The sequence below is a fragment of the Petaurus breviceps genome, unplaced genomic scaffold, assembly GCF_028583685.1.
Source record: "Petaurus breviceps papuanus isolate PSGF00001 unplaced genomic scaffold, PetGlider_PUasm1.0 38, whole genome shotgun sequence".
NCBI classification, from domain to species: Eukaryota; Metazoa; Chordata; class Mammalia; order Diprotodontia; family Petauridae; genus Petaurus; species Petaurus breviceps.
Genome location: NW_027186304.1, coordinates 14,250,563 through 14,261,007, shown reverse-complemented (window position 1 = coordinate 14,261,007; position 10,445 = coordinate 14,250,563).

Here is a 10,445-nt window from a genome sequence, read left to right as displayed (position 1 = left end):
ATACCAGAATCCTACAATATGTTGTTTAAAAGGAACCCACTTGAAACAGAGAGATACACACAGAGTAAAAATAAAGGTCAGGGGAACAATTCATTAGCTTCAGCTGCATTAAAAAAAAAGGCAGGGGTAGTAAGCAACATGATCCAGGTAAGGCAAAATCAATAACAGAGCTAATTTTAAAAGGTACCATAGACAATGAAGCAATATCAATACTAAAAATATATGCACCAAATGGCATAGCATTCAAATTCTTAAAGGAAATTTAAGTATCAGGAAGAAACAGGCAGTAAAAGTATACTAGTAGTAAATCTCAAAACTACCCTCTCAGAACTGGAGAAAATTGAAAGGAAACACAAAGTTCTCTGCCATATATGACACATTCATGGCTGTGTATTAGGACATTAAAAAAACACCACAACCAAATTCAGAAAGGCAGGAGCATTGAATATATCTTTTACAGATTGTAATGCAATATAAATTACATTCAATTAAGAGCTGTGGAAATATACATTAAAATTAATTAAAAACTAAATTAATCTTAAAGAATAAGTGTCAAAGAAAAATCAAAGAAATAATAAGCAATTATATTAAAGAGAATGTGAACAATAAGACAATATACAAAAATTTTTGGTATGTACTCAATACAGTACTTAGGGAAAAATCTACATCTCTAAATGCTTATATCAATAAAATAAAGAGCAGATCAATGAATTGGACATGCAATTAAAAAATATAAAAAAACAATTAAAACTCCTTAATTAAACACCAAGTTGGAAATCCTGAAAATCAAAGAAGAAAATAAAACTAAAAGTCAAAAAATATAATCTAATAAATAAAATTAAGAGCTAGTTTTATGAAAAAAAATAGACAAACCAATGGATAATTTGAATTTGTTTTTCCTTTTCAAGGGCAATTGGGGTTAAGTAACTTGCCCAAGTTTACACGGCTAATATTTTTGTGTGAGTGTTAAGTGTCTGAGGCCGGAACCAAACTCAGGTCCTCCTGACTCTGGGGCTGGCACTTTACTCACTGCACCATCTAGCCACCCTGAATTTGAATTTTTTAAAAAGAAAGAAACAAATTACCAGTATCAAAAATGAACAGTGTAATTTATTAACAAAGAAGATGAAATTAAAGGAACCATTAAGAACTATTTCCCCAATATTACATGCCAATAAATATGACAATCTAAGTGAAATGAGTGAATATTTATAAAAATGCAAATTGCCCAGATTAACAGATGAATAAATAAAATATTTAAATAACCCTATCTTAGTCAATTAAACAAGCCATCAGTGAGCTCCCTAATTAAAAATACCCATGACCAGATTGATTCAAAATTGAATTCTAACAAATATTTAAAGAATGATTAATTCTCTTGGAAAAATAGGCAAAGAAAGATGACACAAATATGGTGCTGAAACAAATCAGGAAAAGCAAAAACTGAAAAAGAAGATCAATTTCTCTAATGAATATTGATTCAATTTTTGTAAATGCTAGCAAGGAGATTACAGCAATATATCACAAATATTGTACACTATGAGCATCTGGAATTTATACCAGGAATTCAGGGCTAGTTCAATGTTAAGAAAACTATCAATACCATTGACCACGTCAGTAAAAATAAAATAGTATAATTATCTCAATAAATGCAGAAAAAGTTTTTTTTGACAAAATACAACACTTAGTCTTATAAAACAACAACATTAGAAAACATAGGAACAAATGGAGCTTTCCTTAAAATGATAAGTATTATCTATCTAGAATTATCAACAAGCATTATCCGTAATTGGGATAAACTAGAAGCCTTCCCAATAATATCAAAGGTGAAGCAAGGATATCTGTCACCACCACTATCATTCAATATTGTACTAGAAATGATGGCTATAGCACTAAGAAAAGGAAAGGAAATTGAAGGAATAAAAATAGACAACAAGGAACCAAAACTCATTCTTTGCAGATGATATGTTGGTATACTTAGAAATTCCTAGAGAACCAACTAAAAAAACTAGTTGAAACAATTAACAACTTTATCAAGGTTTCAGAATATAAAACAAACTCACACAAATCATCAGCATTTCTATATATTACCAATAAAGTCCAGCAGGAAGAGATAGAAAGAGAAATTCCATTTTAAAAGACTGCAGACCATATAAAATATGTGTAAGTCTTTCAGCCAAGACAAACCTGGGGTCTATATAATCACCATTAGAAATCACTTGTTGCACAAATAAAGTCAGATCTAAATAATTGGAGAAATATTCATTGTTCATGGGTAGACCAAGCTTACACACACACACACACACACACACACACACACACACATTTGCCATCGTTTATGTATATATATATATATACATATATGCATACACACATATAGATAGATAGGAGTGTGTGTGTGTGTGTGTGTGTGTGTGTATGTGTGTGGTGGTAAATAACAGAAATCCACAGGGTACTCATCAATTGGGGAATATGTGATCAATTCATAATCTATTAATATAAGGGACTGTTATTGTGTCTTAATGATGAAAGAGAAAGATTCAGGGAAACCTGGGATGACTCATATGAACTGCTGCATGATGAAGTGAGAACCAGGAAAACAATTTAAACAATATCAATAAAATTGTAAGGACACATAATTTGAAAGACTTACCAAACATGATTCCAGAAGACTGATGATGATCTATGCTACTCATCTTTTGACAAATGGATTTAAGTTGCAGAATAAGACATAGATTTTTTTTTGCCTTTTAGAGGGCAATTTGGGTTAAGTAATTTGCCCAAGGTTACACAGCTAGTTTTTTTTTTTGTGTGTGTGTGGGTGTTAAGTGTCTGGGGCTGGAACCGAACTCAGGTCCTCCTGACTCTGGGGCCAACGCTTTCCTCGCTGCGCCACCTAGCTGCCCCAAGACATACATTTCTAGCTGTGAACACTGGATGCTTTTATTATGCTTTATTATGCATATCAGTTGAAAAAGTTTTCTTTTTCTTTTTTTCTTTGTTGTATTGGAGAAAAATAAATGCTTGTTAATTGAAAAAGAAAATAAAAGAAAGTAATTGTCATGTTTTGTGGTAATGATAATTCAGAAAATCATATTCAGAAAGTCCTTATAAGTAAAAAGGAACAAATTATTTTTTGAATAAATTATTTGAGAAGGAATGAAATCATGTAAAAATTATAGTGAATTATTCATTTTCATTTGTATATCATAACAGTGTACTCTATTCAAAGACTGAATCTATTTGGTACTAAACTTCTGAGAGGACCCCCCTCCAAAACCCCCACAATATTTTCCCCCTTCTACATGATAATGAAGTTCTTTCCAAATCTCTGTACATTGTTTTTATTCTATACATTTAGATCAGGTGTTTGATCATAAAGTTTTATTCATCATTAGATCAGAATTGTGGCACTGAATCAAGGGCTTTAGTTAAGAGGGGAAAAAGCCATAGCACCACTGTTTGGAATATCTGTTTGGAGAGACAAATTAATACTTATTTGCTATTTTTCTCCTTCAGATTATTGGTTTTAGGTCCCTAGAATCTTGACTATATTCTGTAACCCACTGAGAAAGATGAAGATGTTACATTTACATATCCATTAATTCTGTTTACAAAGAAGCTGCCCTTTGGGGTTTGCATAACATTACATTCACTCTGTCAATCATATCCCATCCTAATCAATGTTGTTTAGCAAGCAGGGAGCCAAGTTCACAAAGGCCCTTGGGTTTTATTTGGATAATCAGGTAAAGTCAGTGGATTTGTTCAAGGTTCAAAATCAGCCCATTATTCTCTACCTCACAAAATTTTCACTGATGTATTTTGCTTTATTTTTCCATTATCAAAACTCTTAAACCTATTGGATAGACAGTCTAAATGTTTTGTTTGTTTGTTTGTTTGTTTATTTTTAGAATGTTAGCATGAACCAGACAAATCTAACATATTCAGAGATTCAAAAAATACAGAACACATAAGAGAGCTGACTTTAACCCAGGGATTATTGTTATTTGACCTTAACCCACTAAAAACTTTAGTATAAATTCTAGATGCTTCTATGTATTGTTTAAGGTCGTCTAAAATCAGCTCATTTTCCCAGTATCCCCTTTCATTTGAGCAAGGTTTATCTTCTCATTATCTTGCAACAAATACTATACTCATTCCTTCACTTTCTATTTTTTTACTTTCTTCCTCTTTCCATAGCTTTGCCTAAGTTTTATCTCTTCATACAATAATAATTCTACCTCTTTCATGAAATTATTTCAGCCAGGTCTGACTGGCTAGTATCCTCAAGCTACCAGTTATGAAATCCTGAAATTTCGCAAATATATTCTAGTGAGGAGGAAGAAAGTGTCCTCAAAGGAAACTAACGCATGTACACTGAGAATTCACTGATAAAAACCAAAGCTTTAAAGACAGGAATTAAAAATGGAGTTAAGGGTAAAAAACTAAGAATGAATAAAAAAAGACACTCTAAGAATTGTGTCATGTGTACTCAACCTAGAAAATGCTAAAGTTGGACATAAAAAAAATCCACAAGAAAATTTATTTATTTTTCTTGCTACACTGGGCACAATAGGAAAATCAGAGAAGGGAAAGAATCACTGCTTAGGAGTCAGGAGATAATGATACTAGAAAATGGTTAAAATGATAATGGGGCTAAACTATTGAACGTTCATTTGTTTTTGTATTTCTAGGATAATAACAATAACAAGCCTTTGTTGAGTTTTTTAAGTTTGTGCCAGTACGTTTGTTGAGTTCTTTAAGTATTGTGCCAGATATATATTATCTCGTTTTATCCTCACAATCACCCAGGGATGGAGGTTTTATACATTTTACCATAAGGTTGCTCATAGTTGCACTTCATTATCCTGTAGGTGATGCAGCATTATAGAATCTTGGAATTAGGGAAGTGGAAGCCTCCTTCCCTACCTGCCCCCATTTGTGTAGTCCTGACTATTAAGTAATTCTCCCTCTAACATTCTGACAAGGTATCCTGCTTGATGAGAAGTCCCAGAGCTTCAAGAAGGGGGACCCCCCATATCTAGAAGCAGTCTTTTCTACTTTGGGATAGCTGTAATTGTTAGGAATTGTTTTTCTTGACATCAAGCCTAAATTTTCTTCTTTGCAACTTCCACGATTTTCTCTTTGCTTTTTTTCAGCAGTAAAACAGAAAAAATAATTTAATCTCTTTTTCACATGACATCCCTTTAAATACTTGAACATAGTTACCATGTTACCTTGAATTTTTCAGGCTAAACAAGCCTCAGTTCCTTTAAGGACTTTAATCATCTTGCTTTCTCTCCCCTTTATACTCTGCAGTTTACCCTCTTGAATTGTGTTGAGCAAACTGAAAACAATGTTGCTAATAAGTTCTGACAGGGGACAGTACAGTGGGACTCTGGCATTTTTATTTCTGGGATTTAAGGCTTTCAATGAAACCCAAGATCACATTAGCTTTTTTGTTCATCACATCACACACAATTTCATAGTGAGGATGTTTTATACTGAAGTCCAAGAGCTCATTCAGAAAACTACCAAATGATTCCTCTTGCCAATATGTTTATAGAGGAATATTTTAAATTGTGGAATCGACTGAGGTTGAATGCTACCTCTGGAACTTACTCTTTGTGTGACCTTGGGCAAATCACTTCTCCTCCTTGGACAAGCCACTTATCTTCCTTGGGCCTCAGTTTCCTCAGATGAACTTCAGGGTTCTTTCCAGCTCTAAGCTATGATGATATTACATTGTACAGTTCTAGATGACTTGTTATTTGCTGTCATTCTATTCCTTACAGATGCAGCTCAAACACCACCATCTACATGAAGCCTCTCCTGGGGCCCCTAACTGCTTGTACTTTCCCTACTAAACCACCTTGTATTTAATTATTCTGTATGTTCATATTTATCCTATATTTCCCTCTCTTTTTATTTCTCTCTCTCTCCATAACTAGATATATATTCCTATAAGTTATTATATATGTACTTAATAATGTTGATACTTAACATTAACTTATTCACTTTATTCTCAGAACAATCCTGAGAAATAGATGTTATTATTATTCCCATTTTACAGATGAGGAACTAGGGCAAACAGTAGTAAAAAGGGACAGCTAGATGGCACAATAGATAAAATGTTTGACCTTCAGTTAGGAAGACCTGAATTCAAATCCAACTTCAAACACTATCCATGTGGCCCTTGGCAAATCACTTAACTTCTTTTTTGCCTTAGTTTCCTCATCTGTAAAATGGGGATAATAGTACCTAATATATATATAAATATATATATATATATATATATATATATATATATAATACCTGTTATATTAAATAGTACCTACCTCCACCGATTGTTGTGAGGATCAATGAGGAACATTTCAAAGTGCTTAGCATTTAAATGCTAGCTATTGCCCAAGATTACGCAACCAATAAGTGTCTGAGGCAAGATTTGAATTCAGGTCTTCCTGACTCCAGATGCAGCACCCCATCCACTGTACCACCTAACTATCTTTTTATGCTTTTTGTCTTCCCTCTTATAATAGAAGCTCCCTAACAATAGGAATCATTTCATCTCTTATATTTGTAGCTCTAGCACAGTACCTGGCATTTAGTAGTTATTTAATAAATGTTAGTCATTGATAAAGATGAAATACTACAATATAAATTTGATTATATTTTAAAAATATTTTTATTAATGTAATTAAATATTTCACAATTGCATATAAAATATATTACAACCATTTAAAAATTATTTCCAAGTTCTTTCTCTCTGTTGTTTCCCCTTCCTTTAGAAGGGCATTTTGATATTGATTATACATGTGAAGTCATGTAAGACACATTTTCATATTAACCAGGCTACAAAAGGAAACATGCACAAAATAAAATAATAAAAATAGAGTGAAAATATTCTTTAATCTGCATTTGGAGTTCATCAGTTATCTCTCCGGAGGTAGATAACTTTTATTTTTTATCATGGAACCTTTGGAATTGTCTTGGGTCATTATCTTGATCAGAATATCTGAGTCTTTCACAGTCCATCATCCTTACAATATTGCTATTACTGTGTACAATATTCTTCTGGTTCTGCTCACTTTCCTTTGCTTGCATTTAAATGTTTTTCTAGGTTTTCCTGAAACCATCCTGCTCATCATCTCATAACACAATTGTATTCCAATCACAATCACATACAACAACTTGTTCAGCCATTATCAATTGATGGGCATTTCCTCAAATTTCTATTTTATTTTTACCACCACAAAAAGAGATATCATTGAGATACATATAAAGTAGTAGTATTGCTGGGTCAAAATGTATGCACAGATTTATAGCCCTCTAGGTGTAGTGAAAAATCGCTCTCCAGAAGAGTTGGACTAGTTCACAACTCCACCAACAGTGTATTAATGTCCCAATTTTTCCACACACCCTACAGCATTTGTCTTTTTCCTTCTTTGTTTTGTTAACCAATCTGTTGGATATGCTGTGGTATTTCAGAATTGTTTCAATTTTTTTTAATCAGTAGTTATTTAGAGAATTTTTATGTGACTATTGAGAGCTTTGATTTCTTCTTCTGAAAACTGCCTATTCAAATTCTTTGACCATTTATCAACTGGGGAATAGTTCTTATTTTTATAAATTTGACTCTATATATTTGAGAAATGAGACCTTTATCACAGATACTTTTTGTAAAAAAAAAACTCCCAATTTTCTCTTTTCCTTTTATTTGACTGTATTTGATTTTTTTATCCTATTTCACCACATAATCATCACAGATTTTATGCCAAAAATTTTTTTTTGCAAAAAAGTGGAGTGCAACCATTATGTGAAGCTTTAAAAAATTGTCTCAGTATTACTTAAAAATAATTTGTTACTAACCTGTCTGTGGTGCAAGAATAATATGAAAGGAAAACTCACAAATGCACAACAAAACTGAATATTGACAGTATATGTGTGCTAAGTATTCTAGGCACATATACATATGCCACTGGTGAACAAATTGCTGCTTTGTTTACCTTTTAAGTGGTGTGATGAACAGAATTATACCATGTGATGATTGCATGATGAAAGGTTATAAAACAGTTTTTGGACTGAAAAAACAGAGTGTGATAATTACATGGTGGCGGCAATTATGATATAGTACATGGTATTTGTGCAAAAGCTTTTTAATTTCATGTAATCAAAACTGTCCAGTTTATATCCTATGATGCTCTCTATCTCTGGTTTGGTTATAAACTCTTTCTTATCCATAGATATGACAGTTACAATTTCCCATTCTCCCCTAATTACTTATGATATTTCCTACATCTAAAACATTTACCCATTTTGACTATCTTTGTGTACAGTGTGAAATGCCAAGGTTCTGCCAAACTGCTTTTCAGTTTTTCCAGAAATTTTTGTCAAATGGTGAGTTCTTACTCACAAAACTTGGATCATTTTCTTTATCAAATACAAGATTACCATGGTCATTTAAGATCATGTACTGGTCTGCCACTTTATTTGTTAGCCAGTAACACATTGTTTTGATGATAACTGCTTTGTAATATAGTTGAAATGTAGAACTTCTAAGCTGCTCTTCTTCACAATTTCTTTCTGTTGATTCTTTTGATCTATTGTTCTTTCAGATGAATTTTGTTACTATTTTTTCCTAGCTCTATAAAATAGTTATTTGTAGTCTGAATAGTATGGCACTGAATACTAAATTAACAGGTAGAATTGTTGTTGTTTTTTTTTTTGCTCAGTATACCCATGGGCTATTAATATTTCTCCAATTGTTTAGATATATCTTTATTTCTCTGAAAAATGTTTTGTAATTTTGATCATATAGTTCCTGAGTTTGTCTTGGCAGGAAGACTCTCAAGTATTTTATATTTTCTGTAGTTATTTTAAATTGAATTCTCTTTCTATCTCTTTCTGTTGGGTTTCATTGTTAGTATATAGAGATGCTTATGATTTATGTGGGTTTATTTTATATCCTGCAACTTTGAGAAATTGTTGATTGTTTCAACTAGTTTTTCATTTGATTCTTTGGAGTTCTTGAAGTATGCCATTATCTCATCTTCAAAGAGTGAAAGTTTTGTTTCCCCATTGCTTATTTTTATTCCTTCAATTTTTCTTATTACTATAGCTAGCTTTTCTAGTAAAATATTAAGTAATAGTGGTGGCTCAGCAAGTAAGAGCACCAGCCCCAGTGTTGGGATAACCTGGGGATTGAGTCTGGGCTCAGATACTTAGCACCACACCCAGAAATAACTGGCCATGTAACCTTGAGCAAATTACTTAACCCCAATTGCTTTGAAAAAAAAAAGGAAATGAACATCCTTGCTTCACTCCTGATCTTATTGGAATGGCTTCAAGTTTATTCCCATTACAGGTAATGCTTTCTCTGGATTTTGATAGATATTAATGATCATTTTAAGAAAGGTTCCATTGATTTTTATACTTTCTAGTATTTTTAATTACGATGGGTATTGTGTTTTTGTCAAATGCTTTTTTCTGCATCTGATACATGTATGATTATGTTTTAATGGGGAGGAAATTATTCATTAATGAAGAGAATATCATTCCTAGATGAGCTATGTATAGTCATATCAGAGACTTATAGTGAAGATCAAGATCAATTCAAAACTAGAAGAATAAAAATTTTTTAAAAGATTGACTATATTGAAACAATAATAATTTGACTTATTTAAAGTTTTGTTGATGTCAAAATAGGATATAGATAGAACCAATCACATAGACATTGTTTATAATCATTTATCATGGAAATTCAATTAATATAACTCTCTTGCCAAAATGAGGGAAAGAAAGGGACCTAGAAAGTACCTTTGTCAGCAAATAATTGATTTTCTTGTCAAATGGAGATATATATGATAGACAAGGATGATACAGGTTTAAAATATAAAAAAAACTAATTTGTAAAATTATATGAGGAATGATGGAAGATTATCAATAATTGCTCCTCATAAAACAAAATAAGAAATAGAGGGGAAAGCCAGTGTTTAAAATAAAAAGACAAGAAATAACTAAGTGAAGTCAAAGGGCTTTTGAAAATGAAACTAAAGATGATAAATATGAGGGGAAAAGTGTAATATATATGCAAAGATCTTTACAGTAAACTCGTTTCACCATCAGACAGGGTAGCCACCATATCTGTGTTCTAATATCCCAGCCTCATGTGTGATTATGAAGGAACTAGAAATGACACTGAGGAGATGATTGGCAAAGGAGCTGTGTTAGACCAAATATAGATGAAAGGTTGTTTTTGATGTTGTACATTGAAGAATAGATTCACAGGGTTTCTTTTTTGTAGCTTTAGAAACTCCTCACCTCCTGTTTCTACTCCATAAATGAAAGCAAGTTTAAAACCATATTTCAAACCACATTTTCTTCTTTCCTTCCTCCCTCCCTTCCTTCCTTCCTTCCTTCCTTCCTTCCTTCCTTCCTTCCTTCCT